The sequence below is a fragment of the Staurois parvus genome, unplaced genomic scaffold (genome assembly GCF_062004578.1).
Source record: "Staurois parvus isolate SC_StPar_1 unplaced genomic scaffold, SC_StPar_1.0 ptg001313l, whole genome shotgun sequence".
NCBI lineage: Eukaryota > Metazoa > Chordata > Amphibia > Anura > Ranidae > Staurois > Staurois parvus.
In genome coordinates this window covers 626498-644574 of record NW_028319109.1, presented here as the reverse complement: position 1 = coordinate 644574, position 18077 = coordinate 626498, and the positions used below count along the sequence as shown (strand labels likewise).

The 18077-nt window shown below is 45.2% G+C and overlaps 1 protein-coding gene and 1 long non-coding RNA gene across 2 annotated transcripts in view; both read right to left on the bottom strand.

Annotated features, from left to right (window-relative positions):
• CCDC40 (coiled-coil domain 40 molecular ruler complex subunit) overlaps positions 1 to 18077 on the bottom strand; it is a 571335-nt gene that overhangs the window by 42789 nt on the left and 510469 nt on the right. The gene's annotated exons all lie outside the window — the stretch shown is intronic.
• LOC149437117 (uncharacterized) lies at positions 4023 to 17969 on the bottom strand. The gene is made up of 2 exons (XR_016308180.1): positions 17680 to 17969; positions 4023 to 6711 (listed from the first exon to the last, which is right to left on the bottom strand). It is a non-coding gene; the product is annotated as an uncharacterized LOC149437117 (long non-coding RNA).

The following is an 18077-nucleotide window of genomic DNA, read 5'->3' as shown; positions in this document are numbered from 1 at the left end:
GCATGGGCTCACCACCAAACAATCTATCCCCAGGAGGCGTGGGAGGAGAGGGAGGAACGGCTGGGACAGAAAACACAGGTGCCAGTCGATTGGAAGGCCTCCGCAGGCGTGCCTCTCCCTGAGCCTGGTGTCAATCAGGATCAGGAAGGAAATTAGTGCTTCCAGCTCCACAGGCAATTCCTTGGCTGCAATCTCGTCCTTCAATGCATCAGAAAGACCCTGAGAAAACGCAGCCACCAGAGCCTCATTGTTCCAACCCACCTCTGCCACCAGGGTACGAAACTCTATGGCGTAGTCGGCAACGGTCCGTGAACCCTGATGCATAGACATGAGCAGCTTGGCAGCCGAGGCGGAGCGAGCCGGTACGTTGAATACCCTACGGAAGGCGTCGACAAAACCGGAAAACTCGTGAATCACCCGGTCATTCCTTTCCCATAAGGGATTTGCCCAGGCCAAGGCCTTGTCTGAGAGTAGCGATATTAGGAAACTCACCTTTGACCTCTCAGTCGGAAAAGCGTGGGGTATTAATTTGAAATAAATCCCCACCTAGTTGAGGAACCCACGACACTGACTTGGCTCACCCCCAAAGCGCTGTGGAAGAGGGGCTGAACCAGTCATACCTCTGAACGCCGCAGCAGCCACAGCGGTAGGTGCCACAAGCGGGAACAGCAGCGGGAGCGACCACCGGAGTGACAACCGGCCTAATAGCACCAGGAGTAAGGTGCGCGGTGCATGCAAGCAGAGTTTGCAACGCCTGAGCAAACTGATCCAACAGGAGATCCTGTTGATCCAGTCTGGCGACCAACATTGGAAGCGAAGGCGATTTATATCAGTTAAGGTTTGGGTTTTGTTTGTACTTTGTTGTACATATTTATATTAGTTTAGGTTCGGTTTGTTTGCACTGCATTTGTGTATTGTATAACCTTTAATAAATTATATTGTTTTACACCTTACTTGAAGCCTACGTTTCCCTGTGTCAGTCCACACATCTCTGGTCATACCTGGATCCCTGACAGTAACCCGAGCCAGCAGATGGGTAAGGTCAATCGAGGTCTCCCCCAGAAAGGCAGATGCCAACCTCAGCTTTCAGCTGAATTCCTGGCCACCTCTTCTCCTCTAAGGGCCGCATCCACGTTATCCATTCACACTTCCATAGCTTCATAGCTTTAGATAAAGCTGCTAAGGCAAAGCGCCTGCTTGCAAGCCATCCCTGCCGTAGTGTAAATTCGCTTGAGATTGGAATCAATTCTCCTTTTCAGGTTGTCATTGAAGGACACCCAATCCTCAAGAGGGAGGGTAATGTGCTTGGCTAGCCTCATCAGGGCTACATCAACCAGAGGGGCCGATTCTAAATGTTTGACGTCCTCTAGCTTGAACGGATAAAGCTTGGCTGTTTTGTTCAGCAAGGAGGCCCTCTTAACGACATTGCTCCACTCCTCGATGAAAATTTCCCCGAGTTCCTCCAGGAAAGGAAAGTTGGGATGATCCTTCCTTAGATGTTTGAAGAATTATCTGTGTTTAGGGGGAGACTCCATGGCTTCTTCCCACTTCAGGGCCTCTGACTGCTTTGACTAAGGGCGAGACCAAAGCGAAGTTGAAGCCCACACACTCCCTGCCTCACTGTCTGAGGCTCCGGCTGACAGGTGGCTAGGTTGTAAAGGCTCCAATCCCTCTTGGGGATCTTTGGGAGGGGAGCACACCCCGACTGATGGGCTGCGGGCATGACTAGTCCCAATTTCTTTCAGGGACTCTTGAACGACCCATCTGGCCAAAGTCTCTACCTGTTGGTTGTCACTTCCTCTCTCGCTGGTTACCCGTGCAAAACAGGAGTCACAGGACAGACCTGTTGTCGGGAACTTGAGAATCGCACACCCAGCAAGTTTTCCTATTGGAGTGGCCGGAGTGCCCCTTAACGCAATGCCTGGAGGAGGAACAAGAGCTTCTTCTGTGACGCCTGGGGCTGGAAGGAGACTTGTGGAGTCTGGATTTAGAGGACGAGTGATAGTGCAGAGACCTGGAAAACACTTCTGTTATCATGTGCCGTATAGTGGCAATGAGACCTGGAAGAGCTGAGATGAAAAAAAAAAGGACACAGAACAGGGGACAGTTAAAGCCACAGAAAAGCGCTAGTGGGAGATCAAGGGATAAAGCTTGGCCACAAGGAGGTGGTGACACATTCATGTTGGGTCAGCTGCGAAGGCAACCAAGCTGTAAAAAAAAAAAACATGAAATGCAGAATCCCAGCAGACCACCGTGGGGGGGGGGGGGGAGGCAGGAGCAGGTACTGACCTTCACAGTGGACCACAGTGCTTGGGGAAGCTGCCACATTCAGCCCCAGGTTTTCCCAAAGAAAACAGCTTTGACAGCTGTTTAAATTTGCTGCCAAAGCTATGACATCACCACTGCCGCACTGCACATGTGTGAAGCCAAGCCTCGTTTTAAAGTCTGCTTGCGCATGCACAGTGCATCGGAGACCGCTCGGACCAGGAAGCGGTGGCCTGGAGTTCTCTCATTTGTGCGCCACGCACCCACTAGCACCAGGGAAAGATAAAGAAAGAATACCAAGGGAAAAATGAGACCCAAAGAGCACAGCTTTACCAACCCCGCACAGCCATGACCGCCTGCCTTGGAGACCGCCTCTTCCGTTCGGGATGCTACATGGCCACCCGCTGTTAGCAAGCTATCCATCCCAAGTTACCACTAGCCCACCCTTGGCAGATATGAGCTCTTCCATGCACCGACTTCTGCTCACCCATTTCCACTTCGCTATTAGCTGGGGAACGCTGGAATTGATGAGGGGACGCTGCCTCCGCCATTTCTAGCACCACATCCATCTGCCGCATCCATTACCCACCTTTAAAAGGGGACTTGTGGTACTGACAAGTAGCGCGTCACCTCGGATCTCCCAGAAAGGCTCGCCAGGCCTTGGTCGGGGACCATCTGTATGCGAGAACCAGGTAAGACTTGCACTAGGTCCATAGGAGGAGGATAAAAAAGGAGCATGGCCTCTGGCGAGGAGCAAAGGTTTATGGGAGTGGGGTCCTATAGGAGAGGGCAGGACTAACCCATACATGTGCTGTCATGGAGTCTGTCAGGAAAACCGGGGGGGGGGGCGTGGCCAAGCTCTGGAGGAAATGGCCACACTGTTAAAGGAGCTCCGGACTATTCAGGCTTACTAGACCGTAGTGCAGTCACACAGACCCTTGTTTCCTGCTGCTGACCAATCCCTGGGGTCCGGGCACAGACAAACATGTCGTCCACAGATGTGAGCTGGAGCAGGGATCATCTCACAGGTGCTCTAACCAGCATGGGTCCAGAACCAGCCGCACATCACAGTCCCAGACCTCATCAACCTCCTCCAGCCCAGCAAAAGCAATGCTTCTTCTCAGGAGGTGAGTGTATCAGACACTTCACTAGATGATACAAGAGTTACAGGACTCCATCTTAGAATTTTTGACATCCAATCAGCCAGTGTTGGACACAATACTTAAAGCTATGTTAGTGTCATTGCGTACAATAATTCACTCTGATATAATGACCCTGGCACAGCAATTTAAATAAGAAGTAGCAGCAGTTTCCAATAGAGTGACCCACATTGAATCTAAGAATTTGCTACCACTTTTAATTAATTGGGCTCTCATAATGCTCAGGATGACAAATTACACTGGATAAAAGCAAAATTGGCTGATCTGGAAGACAGGTCTAGACGCAATAACATAAAAATAAGAGGCATCCCGGAATCAGTAAAACCTTCTGACTGAAAAGGAGTACTTTACTAATATATTGTGTCTTGGAAATTCGCTTTAACGAATTTCTCCTTACCGTGAGTACTCGCAGCTGGATGCGCAGAAATCCCCCATAAAGCTGTGCGAATCTCGCTTACCACGACTGCAGCTTAGCCACAAGATTCCTGCGCCTCCAACTGGGTTAGCTTCTGTTGAGATGTGGGGAATTGGAGCTACGTTACCCAGGAATGATCACACGACACTCTCAGGTTGCTGTTGGAATTCACATAGAGCAAGTTTTCATTCTCAGCTTCTGGTTTTATTACAAACACACACACGCCCCCCACATGAATAAGGTCAATCCCCTCCCACAGAACAATGCAATGGGGAGTGCCTATACATTCCGATTGGAGCATAGCCTTTCTTTTTATCTATCACTGGTCCACCCCCATGAGCCCTCTGAGGTCAGCAGACTTCCTCCCCTTCCCCCCATGAGCCCTCTATGGAGAGCATATTTCCTGTCCTAGTAGCTCCTAGTGATATGTAAATTCTCTGTACAAGCACTCCCTAGGAACATCAGTCTGTATCTGGATGGGCCCGATACGATCTTTATTAAAACACATCCATCCAGATACAGTTTCAGGTTGGTAATGGTTTGTAAGATATGCATAAGCCTACACGCGGAGTTCGTACTGCTTGGCGCCTGGCGGCACGGAGTCCATGTGGTAGTATGCTGCTGATATGTGGATACACATCGAATGCCGTGGTGGTATACACGCCGGTCTATAAGCGCAGATCTGCCATCTCATCCATTACCGAGCTGAGTACTGTAATACATACATTGTACATGCGCATGGCCCAATTGCAGCCTTCAGAGCTTTAATTAAGCCACACGAGAGACATATGAATAACACTCATATATGACACATTTAAAGTTCAACCAACAAAACAAAATTTCCATGACATTCCCTCCTGTTTTATCATATTCTCCTCGTGTCCCTTCTTGATCTTCTTCAGCTTGATGGGTGTAGTCTCAAAACCTCAAAGAGTTGGTGTTAGACCAGAGTTCCTGTAGTTGTCCCTGAGAATAAAGCTCCACGGGGTACCTGAAACAACAAGACTCGACGCAAACAGGCTTGATTGAAGCAATGATCCTCAAGAGCGTTGGAACCTTCACTACAGGAAGGCTCTTGCAAAAACCACAAACAGACTTGTGGTATGAATAAGGCTTGTGATCCCACGGTGGTGTGGGGAGATCCAGCAGCAGATTCTCAAACTGCCCCTGCAGACGGGGCCACACAAGGTTGGTCTCAACCCAGACAGTTTTCCAAATCGCAGACACAAACCATGATGAGGCTTGAAGCTTGCTTGGAGGTCTTGGAGAATGTGGTCTTCAGGGAGACAAATTAGAGGGAAGCCAGGACGTAATCTGCAGAGAAGGTGGTTGGTTGGTGAGGTCTTCCTCCGATCAGTGGTTGGAGTGGGATCCCAGGAGCGGGCATGGAGATGTGGTCGTCTGCCCGAGCTTGGTTTACACGGTCGATGAGGCTACAGGAACATCTCACCGCGGCATATAAGAGGCAGAGGAAAAAGAGAAGCATCAGGACATACACTCCCACTTCCTTCAACCAAGATCCGATGGAGAACAGGAAATCTCCCAATCCTCCCAAACCCTTGAACGGATTCCAACCCTTACTAGCTATAGCTCTAGCTTTTTCCTGTAGTTCACTAACTTTGTCCATATGGGCCTGGACCTTGTCATCGGTGTCTTCTATCCAAGTACAACAATCCTCTCCGATGAACTCACAGAACCCCCCTTTGGTGGCTAAAAGGTAATCAAGGGCCATCTTCTCCTGAAGCACTAAAATTCCCATCTGCCGTTGTTCTTGGGCAATTTCTCTGACAGCCTCTACGGTCTCGTTAAACATACTATCCACGATGACAGAAAAATTGTTCATAAGTTCTATTCCCCAACCTGTCCATGAGGGGAACCAAGCCCATGCCTGGTCGCCCTCAGAGAACAGCTCCCTGCGAACTCTCCCTGCCATCCTTACCTTCTTGTGGACCATCAACTCTTCATGATCCATCACTACATAGGATGCGGGGACTAGCTTTATGAGGGCACACAAACCTTTCGCATTCTGGGGAAATGTTCTATAGGCTGCCGAACCATACAGAAAATAGTATGGACCTGTCAGAGCAGAGCAGGAGGAGTTCCTCGTTCGGCCTCTGGCACTGAGCAACAGTTGCACAGACTGGGGGATTGCTCCCTCAGTCTGCACATCACATCCGTCCTTCCAACAAACGTGGTCTGGTCGGTCAGTGTGGTTACTCAGAAGTGAAGTCTGGTTAGTCAGATTGACAGTTATACCTCCCTCACAGGTGGTAGTCCCAAAAAACTTGTTACCTGTGCCAAAGCTGATGTTAAAGCACACCTGAGGGCTGCCTAGCTGCCCAGTTACCCATAATGGACTAATGAGTGCCCTACAGGAGCTAGAGCTAATATTGGTGCTAAAACTGATGTTACCTGCTAAAAATGTGTCATTAAGTTCTACTGACAAATGTCTACGTGGGGGCTGACCAGGGGTCCCTTGCTTTTTCATGCCAACGCGGATGTCAGATAGGGCATGAACAGCGGCCATTGCGGACATGTGATGACTGGGTGGGGGCTTAGAGCATACCCAACAGTTGGTTTTGTTGGCGGTTCTGGCTAAACGCAGATGCATTTTAAATAAAAGGTTGGGGTATCTGCCGTCTTTTCCTCCGTTCACACACATGTAAGACATACAAACAAAAAAGAAAAAGGAAAATGACACCCCTCATTCTCTGGTGTAGCTGAAAAGCTTCTTGCAGTGGCTTGCGTGCACCCAGTTGTCTCGTCCCTCGAGCTTGAGTGAGGTAGGTGTCGTCAGCTGGAATTGGTATGGTCCGGTGAACCGTGGCTCGAGTCCGGTTCTTTGATGTTTCTTTAGGATGACCCAATCACCTGGCTCAATAGAAAGAACACCTGTTATTGCATTTGGATCGGGGAGCGATTTGCGAACCCGGTGGTGTATCTTCTGCAGCTCCCGTTGCAGTGACTGCAAGTAACCTGTTAGTTGTGAATGTAAGGACGACAACTGTTGAGGAAAGTACAACCCTGTTTTGGGAGGTCCCCCAAACAACACCTCATAGGGTGACAGCCCATGTGGTTGCCGAGGGGCATTCCGGATGGAATAGAGGGCAATGGGGAGACACTCAGGCCAATGTTTTTTTGGTATCGGCCGTGATTTTGGAGATCCAGTTTTTAAGGATTCCGTTGAGACGTTCAACCTTACCGCTACTCTCGGGGTGATACGGGGTGTGTAGCCGCTGACTCCAGTTCCACCAAAGCAATGCAGTCGTGTCCTTTGGAAGAGAGGTTAGTAGTGGACAAAGAAGACATGTTAGCAGAAGAGGTGTTAGTATCGTTAGTCGGGTTGTAAAATTCAGCACTATCATTGCTGTCCTCCACCCCCTTCTCATCTTCCAACACAGGAAGAAGAGAAGCTGGGTTAAGAATAGTGCATCGTTTGATAGTGAGGTTAGTAGGGGTTAGGAGGGCTTTCCCCTGAGAGGGGTACCTTGCCTTGGATGTCCTGTTTTTCGCAAGACCGTTCTTGCTGCACTGGTGTCGGTGAGGCAAGGGAGGGGATATTTTAATTCCTCTAGAAAAAGATGGACCTGGGCCGACACCGATTTGCCAACTTCCTATGAGAATTCATAGGAGTTACTTACCATGGTGGTCACACGGGCGGAGGACTCATCAGGAATGAACTGCCACCGACCTTTAGGTAATTGGGGACAGCTCCTCCTCATGTGCCCCATTTGGTGGCACTGGAAGCACCTGGGAGGGGGCCTATCCTTCCTGTGACCCAGATCCCTTGGTTTTTCGTGTGGGGTCTGGGACATAAGAACTTTGGCCTTGTCCTGTTTTCTTCTATCCATTTCCCTCTCTATTGCCGCAAGAGTGGAAAGAATAGCAGGGATAGACATTTCATTATATTCTGGTTGGGCCAGAACCAGCCTTTCCCGAATTTTAGTATTGATGCCTTCCAAAAATTTGGCCCGCAACAGAATGTGCATCGCGGTCACCTTTACCCCTTCAGTTGGAGCATCAGGTCCAACTTCCAGATCCGCATCCAGTGCCGTCTGCTTGAGACGGTGCCCGAAGCAGGCGCTTTCCTCATTAGAACCCTGGGTGAGCTTCATCATGTCCGTAGTAGAGGTAGCACCATACATTTCTGGAAGCTTTGCCTTTAGCTGTGCACAAAACTCTTTGCCCCCTGAAGTCATCTCCTCATGAGTGGTTATAGAGCACCCTGCAATCACTGTACTGGCCACTTCCATGCCCACCTTCGCCCACAGGATCTGCGCACAATCCGACCCGCTCATACCATAGCTGAACTGGTTTTGTCCAAACATTCGAGCAAATCCTCTCGGATTGACTCGATAGTCCGGGAGCTCAGCCAGAATAGTGCGGATCTGTGCCGGGGTGAAGGGGACATGCCAAACTACCCGTTCCCCCTGTGCATTGGGAGGACCTTCATTGCTGCACCCTGACTGGATAGGCCTTGGTCCGGGAAGAGTGCAAGGGTTGGCCCAGCTTCATCGGTGGGCTTAGATTAACCACCTTGCTTACTGCACCTTCAGGTTTGAGGTCCCTCAGATCAGGGTATAGCTGGGGGGCAGGGGTCTGATCAGTGGCTCGTAGTGCTTTGATGCAATCCGCCCTGTTTCTTAACCGGGTGTCTATTCACCTTGATTCACAGATAGTCTGCAAATCGGTTGTTGAGAAGACTTCATAGTTGGAAACAGAAGGAGCTGGGGTGAAGCAGGGAGAAGGGAGAGGTAGAGGCTGAGGCATAGATACAGAAGACACGTAAGGTACATCAAGAGTGACGTCACTAGCAGAAGAGACAGGTTATACTTATCTCAGCCACTGTTGGTTGTTTGGGAACCCCAGCAGACCCTGATCCTGCCTGCCTTAGTAGAGTCAGCCCTGAAAGAGCTTCCTCCACCTCTGACACCGGATCCTCCTGTTTTATTCCCTCTGGAGGCCAGGTATACATCACCTGGTTCTTCCGGACAGACACCAGTTTATGTATGCCCTGCTTCCCTAATTGGATTGACCTGTGAAGCCATAGCTGTGCGATCTCTAGTTCTGACGCCTGCATTCGTGGTTCAAATTCAGAGATGAATTTTTCCCACCTCCATGCGTCAAATGTACCTTCCCGGGGAATTTCCCATCTGGTACCCTTCTACCATTTATTCCATCTTTTGAGGAGTTCTGTAGACTTCCCCCCCAAACTCTTCATCAGTTGTGCAGCTGCCCTTACCCTGAAGAGGGCTGGTTCCCCCTCTCTCTTCATGGACTGACTACTGCCCATCGTGACTAGTCACTGGTATATATCCCGCGTCCAGGTACCTGTTTACCCCCTGGAGCACTCGGTGGGATCCTACCGAGAGGCCTGATTCCACCACTTTCCCAGCACAGCGTAATTTATGTGATTCTTATCGATCACCCGAAGCGAATCAAGTGGGGGTCAGACAGAGAGCACACCTCCCACTCCCACAGCGCAATTTATGTGATCCTGACCACCCGAAGTGTTTGTGGTAACCAGGCTAAGCGTTACACTTCCCTGGACCGCCCACTCGCACAGCGTAATTTATGTGGTTCTCATCACCCACTGTGTTTGGCAGGCCACACCGCACAATGATGAAAGTGGCTTTTCTCTCCCTGCACACAGTAGCTAACACAAGTCAAAACAAAAAGAGGGGTCCTTGGATGTTACTTAGGGGTCACTGGTTGGCCGGAAACCTGCTAACTGACCTTTAGGAAAATTGTGTAAAGAAAAAAAAAACTTTCCTAATACACACAGAAAAACCCCTTTTCAACCTGAAAAACCGTTAAAAAGGACAAAGTGGATCCTTATGAAAAACACGGGACGTTTCGCTTTAAAACAATTACACAGAGGTGAACCGAAAAACTGCGCCAAAAATAACCCCGGTTGCTGACGCGAAAATCGCTTCTACCAGCACCGCTAAACGATCTGCACTACACCTGCGATCTTCGCTGCAACCACCTAAAAGCGTTTACACAAAAGGTCTGCTGGACGCGAAGCACTGGACGCAGCAACTTAAAACAAATCCGCTTTACAAAAAGGAACTACTAACAAGAAAAACACAAGAAAAACATAATCACTATACAAGAAATCTATGTGCAAAAACCCAGACTTCACCGTGCTCACTAAATGTGGAACACGTGAGGGAAAATCTCGCTTAACACACTTTAAATTGGCTGGCAATACGCAAATTTAAAGCTAAAAGCAAACAACTTAAACTGTAAAAATTTGGATTAAAAACACAAAATGGGTCAAATGCATATAGGAAACTTCATGCACATTGCATAGAGATTACTGCACATGTGGTAGTCAACAAAAGGGCCACCAGAGAAAGCACATGGTAGACACTAGAATGGTCACCAACAGAGAAAGCACATGTGGTAGTCAACAAAATGGCCACCAACAGGGAAAGCACACGGCAGACACTAGCCTCAAAATTGCCTCTAACCTCTTACATAAAACAGACTTTTGGACAGAACATACACTGGACAATTACACAACAATATACAGTACACATACAACACAATTTGGCACGATCACAGAACAGACATAAAACACCAAAATATCACACTAACATGCACATGTAACAGAGTACTGACAAAACACTGTACAGACTACATACACACAAAGATCTTACAACAGTTAACAGTTAACCTAAACCTTTCAGCACTGTAATAATTACCTCACGTGGAGGGGGGTAGAGCAATCACCACAGTACCTACAGCCCGCAAATACTTACCTAAACTATGCAACATCTTTTACCCGCTAAAACATATACCCGTTTAATTTTTGGTTGGAAGATTTTTAAACTTGACCAAATCCAGCCAACCAAACCCACCCCTCTGCTGCTCTCAGCAGAGAAAAACCCTTGTCTTTCACCCACAAATCAAGATTTTAGGATAAAGGTCCTTGCTAAGCGGAATTCACATTAGCTAACAAAGAGCGAAATCAGCCACACGTACGCACAAAAAGCGATCCTCTTAATGGCAGAGAGACCTGAAATGTGCCGGCATACTTTTTGCTAGTTCATGATGGCTCATTCCCCCCTCGAACTTGGTTAGCTATCGCAGAATTCACGTTAGTATCCACTGGCTTGCCAAACTGTCTTGGAAATTCGCTTTAACGAATTTCTCCTTACCGTGAGTACTCGCAGTTGGATGCGCAGAAATCCCCTATAAAGCTGTGCGAATCTCGCTTACCACGACTGCAGCTTAGCCACAAGATTCCTGCGCCTCCAACTGGGTTAGCTTCTGTTGAGATGTGGGGAATTGGAGCTCCGTTACCTAGGAATGATCACACGACACTCTCAGGTTGCTGTTGGAATTCACATAGAGCAAGTTTTCATTCTCAGCCTCTGGTTTTATTACAAATACACACACGCCCCCCACATGAATAAGGTCAATCCCCTCCCACAGAACAATGCAATGGGGAGTGCCTATACATTCCGATTGGAGCATAGCCTTTCCTTTTATCTATCACTGGTCCACCCCCCATGAGCCCTCTGAGGTCAGCAGACTTCCTCCCCTTCCCCCCATGAGCCCTCTATGGAGTGCATATTTCCTGTCCTAGTAGCTCCTAGTGATATGTAAATTCTCTGTACAAGCACTCCCTAGGAACATCAGTCTGTATCTGGATGGGCCCGATACGATCTTTATTAAAACAATCTTCCAGATACAGTTTCAGGTTGGTAATGGTTTGTAAGATATGCATAAGCCTACACGCGGAGTTCGTACTGCTTGGCGCCTGGCGGCACGGAGTCCATGTGGTACTATGCTGCTGATATGTGGATACACATCGAATGCCGTGGTGGTATACACGCCGGTCTATAAGCGCAGATCTGCCATCTCATCCATTACCGAGCTGAGTACTGTAATACATACATTGTACATGCGTATGGCCCAATTGCAGCCTTCAGAGCTTTAATTAAGCCACACGAGAGACATATGAATAACACTCATATATGAAACATTTAAAGTTCAACCAACAATACAAAATTTCCATGACAATTGCAAGAAGCACTTCCTGAAGTTACTCTGAAAGAACTCATAATAGATTGCATTCACAGGTTGCCGAAGCTGAAACATATCCCAGATCATCTGCCAAGCGATAGAAATGGAGTCTGGCAATTGTATCATAAAAACAAAAAGAAAGAAAAAGCGCCAAAAATGAATTTAAATAAATACAAAACCGCAGCAAACCTAAAACCTCAATCAAGGTGAATAATACAAACAAAAAATAGGAATGCGCTGTGAATTACTAAATATACATCTATAATCAAAAGTCCACATAAATAAAGTCACTTCAAAATTAGTGCACAAAATTTTTTTTTAAAGTCACTTCAAAATTGGTGCAAAAAATATATATTTTGTATAATTGTGCTCATAATCCACCACCAGAAGAAATAAATAAACTCACCAGAGCTTTTTGCTGATTAATTGAGGGAATGATATATAATGGGTATTAGTTTTATATATATATATATATATATATATATTGTTTTTTTTTCGCCCCTATATAAATAAGGGGTATGGTTATTTGTTTTAATTATAAGATCCCCTGTTTTTCATCTATATTTTTTTATCCATATTTTTCATATTTCATTCATACATTTTTTTATATTTCATTCATATTTTTGATTTATAGTTTTATAAATTTTATTTTTGTGTTCATTTTATTGCTAGTGGTAAAGTCCTTATATATAGAGATGGTTATTTTTGTACATATATTTATATATATATATATATATATATATATATATATATATACAGTCAGGTCCATAAATATTGGGACATCTACACAATTCTAACATTTTTGGCTCTATACACCACCACAATGGATTTGAAATGAAATGAACAAGATGTGCTTTAACTGCAGACTGTCAGCTTTAATTTGAGGGTATTTACATCCAAATCAGGTGAACGGTGTAGGAATTACAACAGTTTGCATATGTGCCTCCCACTTGTTAAGGGACCAAAAGTAATGGGACAGAATAATAATCATAAATCAAACTTTCACTTTTTAATACTTGGTTGCAAATCCTTTGCAGTCAATTACAGCCTGAGGTCTGGAACGCATAGACATCACCAGGCGCTGAGTTTCATGCCTGGTGATACTCTGCCAGGCCTCTACTGCAACTGTCTTCAGTTCCTGCTTGTTCTTGGGGCATTTGCCCTTCAGTTTTGTCTTCAGCAAGTGAAATGCATGCTCAATCGGATTCAGGTCAGGTGATTGACTTGGCCATTGCATAACATTCCACTTCTTTCCCTTAAAAAACTCTTTGGTTGCTTTTGCAGTATGCTTTGGGTCATTGTCCATCTGCACTGTGAAGCGGCGCCCAATGAGTTCTGAAGCATTTGGCTGAATATGAGCAGATAATATTGCCCGAAACACTTCAGAATTCATCCTGCTGCTTTTGGCAGCAGTAACATCATCAAAAAATACAAGAGAACCAGTTCCATTGGCAGCCATACATGCCCACGCCATGACACTACCGCCACCATGCTTCACTGATGAGGTGGTATGCTTAGGATCATGAGCAGTTCCTTTCCTTCTCCATACTCTTCTCTTCCCATCACTCTGGTACAAGTTGATCTTGGTCTCATCTGTCCATAGGATGTTGTTCCAGAACTGTGAAGGCTTTTTTAGATGTCGTTTGGCAAACTCTTATCTGGCCTTCCTGTTTTTGAGGCTCACCAATGGTTTACCTCCTGGAGAGTGTTCTTGATCTGGCCAACTGTTATGAAGGGTGTTTTCTTCACCAGGGAAAGAATTCTTCGGTCATCTACCACAGTTGTTTTCTGTGGTCTTCTGGATCTTGTGGTGTTGCTGAGCTTACCGGTGCGTTCCTTCTTTTTAAGAATGTTCCAAACAATTGTTTTGGCCGCGCCTAATGTTTTTGCTATCTCTCTGATGGGTTTGTTTTGCTTTTTCAGCCTAATGATGGCTTGCTTCACTGATAGTGACAGCTCTTTGGATCTCATCTTGAGAGTTGACAGCAACAGATTCCAAATGCAAATAGCACACTTGAAATGAACTCTGGACCTTTTCTCTGCTCATTGTAATTGGGATAATGAGGGAATAACACACACCTGGCCATGGAACAGCTGAGAAGCCAATTGTCCCATTACTTTTGGTCCCTTAACAAGTGGGAGGCACATATGCAAACTGTTGTAATTCCTAAACCGTTCACCTGATTTGGATGTAAATACCCTCAAATTAAAGCTGACAGTCTGCAGTTAAAGCACATCTTGTTCGTTTCATTTCAAATCTATTGTGGTGGTGTATAGAGCCAAAAATGTTAGAATTGTGTAGATGTCCCAATATTTATGGACCTGACTGTATATATATATTTTATATATATATATATATATATATATATATCTATATATTTTATTAATTTATACAATTCTAGAGTTCCCCTTTATAAGTGGAGTGGGCCCTTTAATGGAAAGATCATTTAATATCCTGTTTATTTAATATATTTTTTCTATTTTTTGTTATTATTATTTTTGTTGAATATTATTGATTTGTAATTTAATGATTTTGTTCTAAATGAAACATATTATTTGATTGAATTGATACAAATGACATGTTTGGAATGTTTATATATTTGTAACAATCAGTCTAGCAGTCTGTGTGATGTTGAGCTAATTGTCTAAGATCTCCTGCATTGTAAAATGCGGGCGGGATTTGGATATATATTGCTACCATGGTGTTTGACATCCAAGCCGCTCCGTGAGGAAGTCATTTGTGACAAAACGTGTAGGGCGGAGCCTGGATGTCGTGACGTCAGGACGCTCCCTGCTGTCTAGCGGACGTATCCGTGGTAAGCGGGTTTGCTCGCTGATTGCAATCTGATGGTATTGCTGCCTGCCTATCATGCTGGTGTCGGCGTGACACCTTATTTTTGAGTGTTTTTCTTACTTTTGAATAAATATGATGTTTTAAACTCGCTGCACCATCATCCTTTTTCTTTATTCCTGAGTGTGGCTCCTTGACTAGGACTGGAGGATACGTTTAATAAAAGGTTCCCAGGTGCTGGTTTGATGCTTCTGTTGCAGAGTATTGCTCCCAATCTTGGATATCCCTCTTCAATACAGAGTATTGATTTTGCCACCTGGATACTTCACTGCTCCCAGAGCAACAGCGTTTTTGCTGGTTTTAATTAATCAGCAAAAAGCTCTGGTGAGTTTATTTCTTCTAGTGGTGGATTATGAGCACAATTATACAAAATATATATTTTTGCACCAATTTTAAAGTGACTTTAAAAAAAAATTTTGTGCACTAATTTTGAAGTGACTTTATTTATGTGGACTTTTGATTATAGATGTATATTTAGTAATTCACAGCGCATTCCTATTTTTGGTTTCCATTTCTATCATACCAAAGAGAGGCTGAAGGTGATCTCTAGAATTAAAGATAATCTCCCATCAAGTCTACAGGGACTTTTGTTTTTCACAGATTTTTCAGCCTACACGATGCAACAGAAAAGACAGCTGATAACGATTACCAAACCTCTAAAGAACCTTCACATACCGTACCATTGGGTATACCCAGCAAAGCTAGTAATGACAAAGGATAACACTATTCATGTTGTTACATCCGTAAAAGAAGGCCTACAGTTGCTTCATGCGTGGAACATTTTAGAACCTCGCCAGCACAACTAAGTTAACTCACCAAATTCATCAAAAGTCTCGCATGCACGATCCGATGTAGATGCAGGAGGACTTAGTGTGCATAATCACTCTTATTTTTTCGTGAAATCTGGTGAGCGTGTATATGATGTTGACCAATTGTAATGTTGTCCCCAGTTGTATTGGTGGTATATTTCCGCTCAGATTCTTTTAAGAATCGTCAGTTTTTATTTGCAAGTAGCCGAGCACATATCTGTGGTTGGTGCAGGCTATAGTTTATCTATTTTATTTTCTGTTTACTTTGTTACTGCAATTCTGCCATTATTGGTATATTTGAATCCCTATTACTCTCTAACACAAATCGGGTAGGACCTCCCCAAAACTGAGAGTACAGATATAATAGTCCATATAGTAATATCACATACTAGATATTGTTTAATACAGTCAAATCTCCCTTTGGCTCCTCACTATGGCATTCAAAATCTCTTCTTTCAATGTGAAGGGTCTAAACAACCCTTTTAAGAGAAGTATGGCTTGGAAAGAAGCCTGTAAACTAAAGAGCAACGTGTTCTGTCTGCAAGAGACACATTTTTCATCTAAAAATCCACTGGTATTTAAGCATTGCCACTTCCCACATGTTTTCTGCTCAAACGCCCCTAAGAAAAAAAGAGGAGTGCTTATAGCAGTAAAAGACACAGTCTCCCTTAAACAAATAGAAATAGTTACTGATGATTTAGGCAGATATCTCATATTAATTTGGGAAATTTACGTTCTATACATTTTAGTCAATGTTTACCAAACGTAAAACAGATCAGTTCACTCAATTAAATATAGAAAAAAGTTTAATTCCATACGCAGAGGACATGTAATTTTGTGTGGTGATTTTAATTCTATTCCAAATAAAGATATAGATTGCTCCGCCTCATCAGCGCCCAAAACACTTAGAGCTACACTAGTTAACAATTTCCATGGCCAAGGTGTTTGATGTATGGAGGTGTCAACACACCTCAGAAAAAGACTTTACATACTTTTCCCATGTACACAAATTGTACTATAGAACAGGGCTTGAAATTTCCACTAGCCTGCTCGCATTGGCGAGTGGAAATTATGGTGGGGGTGAGTGTGTCCCCAGGGCCGTCTTGCTGAACAGGCTCGGAACTCAGGGCTGGATCTGTCGCTTGCACTGGGAACCGTCAGACTGCTCAATAGTTGAGCAAAATGAAAGCAATGGAAGGAGTGTGTGCTGTGCTCTATGCCTCCCCCTAGAGTGCAGTACCCAGCTCTGTGAGTGAAGGTAACGATATACTGCAAATTTTTATAGGGCTATGTGTGTGTATTTGTGTGTGTGTGTATTTGTGTGTACATGTATTTGCGTGTGCCTGTCTGTATGTACATGTATCTGTACATGTGTCTGCGTGTATGTATGTGTGTGTGTGTGTGTGTACATGTGTGTGTGTGTGCATGTACATGTGTGTGTTTGTATGTACATGTGTCTGTATGTATGTACATGTCTGTGTATGTATGTACTTGTGTTTGTGTGTATGTACATGTGTCTGTGCATGTGTATTTCTGTGTATGTACATGTGTCTGTGTGTCTGTACATGTATGTGTGTCTGTACATGTGTCTCTGTGCGTGTGTGTACATGTTTCTGTGTGTGTATGTACATGTCTCTGTGTGTATGTACATGTGTCTGTATGTAAACTTACATGTATTGGGTGGTTTGGTCAGGTTCAGGAATATGTGGTTATTATGGGTGATAGAGTATGGGGCATTTGAGGTATTGCTGGGTTGGATAGTAGGTAGGATATTCTTGGTAGAGTTATGGTTTTGTGAGTGAATGATTATGGGAGGTTATGGTTGTATGCGGTGCATGGTCTAAGTATGATGGCGTGTTTAGGGGGACATTCAAGGCCCTGATGTAATGTGAGGGGACTCTGGGGACCCTGATGTAATGTGGGGAACATTTAACAGTGTAATTTCATGAAATAATGTATGAGGGCATGAATTAGGAGTGTAGCAGGGTAGGGGTTGGGTGGAGCAACTGGTGGCGAGTAACTCTTAAGGCCTGGCTAGTAGCTCAAGACTTGAAATTTTAAGCCCTGCTCTAGAATACACATGTTTTTGGTGGATACATTTTTGTTACAAAACATCAGCAAATCTGAAATCCATACTATCACCTGGTCAGATCATGCTCCAGTGTCCATTACTGTGGGAGATGTCCGCACTGAAACAAGGGCAAACAGATGGTGGAATGATGTCTCTATACGGTTTCATCTGCAACATAAAATTGAAATGACCAGAGCTTTAACCACTTTAGGCCCGCCCACAGTACATTTACTGGGTAGGGAGTGCACGACTGCCGTACAAGCGCCGCCAATCGCAGCACCGGGTGTCAATCACCGGGTCCTGGCCGGTGATTACCCGCCGGCACCCAGTGATTACCGGCAAACACTGACAGGGAGGAGGACTGCATTGTTTACAATGTCAGTTTGGGCACACTGATTGGGATGGCTGAGCACAGCCATCCCAATCAGTGTGCTTTACAGTGAAGCAGGAATCAGGAAGGGAAATCAAA